The sequence below is a fragment of the Arachis duranensis genome, chromosome 2, assembly GCF_000817695.3.
Source record: "Arachis duranensis cultivar V14167 chromosome 2, aradu.V14167.gnm2.J7QH, whole genome shotgun sequence".
Classification (NCBI taxonomy): domain Eukaryota; kingdom Viridiplantae; phylum Streptophyta; class Magnoliopsida; order Fabales; family Fabaceae; genus Arachis; species Arachis duranensis.
This window is the reverse complement of record NC_029773.3, coordinates 63,983,102-63,983,845: the sequence shown is the minus strand read 5'-3', so window position 1 is coordinate 63,983,845 and position 744 is coordinate 63,983,102.

Below are 744 nucleotides of genomic sequence, written 5' to 3'. Positions count from 1 at the left end.
TTATTGAGTCTTGGCCGTGGCCCAAAGCACTCTGTCTTCCCGTATTACCACCGGATACATACATGCCACAGACACATAATTGGGTGAACCTTTTCAGATTGTGACTCAGCTTTGCTAGAGTCCCCAATTAGAGGTGTCCAGGGTTCTTAAGCACATTATTTTTGCCTTGGATCACAACTTTATTTCTTTCTTTTTCTTTCTTTTTCTTTTTCTCCCTTTTTTTTTCGTTTTTCTCCATCTTTTTTTTTGTATTCACTGCTTTTTCTTGCTTCAAGAATCATTTTTATGATTTTTTAGATCCTCAGTAACATGTCTCCTTTTTCATCATTCTTTCAAGAGCCAACATTCATGAACCACAAATTCAAAAGACATATGCACTGTTTAAGCATACATTCAGAAAACAAAAGTGTTGCCTCCACATCAAAATAATTAATCTGTTATAAAATCTGAAATTCATGCAATTCTTCTCTTTTTCAATTTAAGAACATTGTTTATTTAAGAAAGGTGATGGATTCATAGGACATTCATAACTTTAAGGCATAGACACTAAGACACTAATGATCATAAGACACAAACATAGACAAACATAAGCATGAAAATTTTGAAAAACAGGAAAATAAAGAACAAGGAGATTAAAGAACGGGTCCACCTCAGTGATGGCGGCTTGTTCTTCCTCTTGAAGGTCCTATGGAGTACTTGAGCTCCTCAATGTCTCTTCCTTGTCTTTGTTGCTCCTCTCTCATG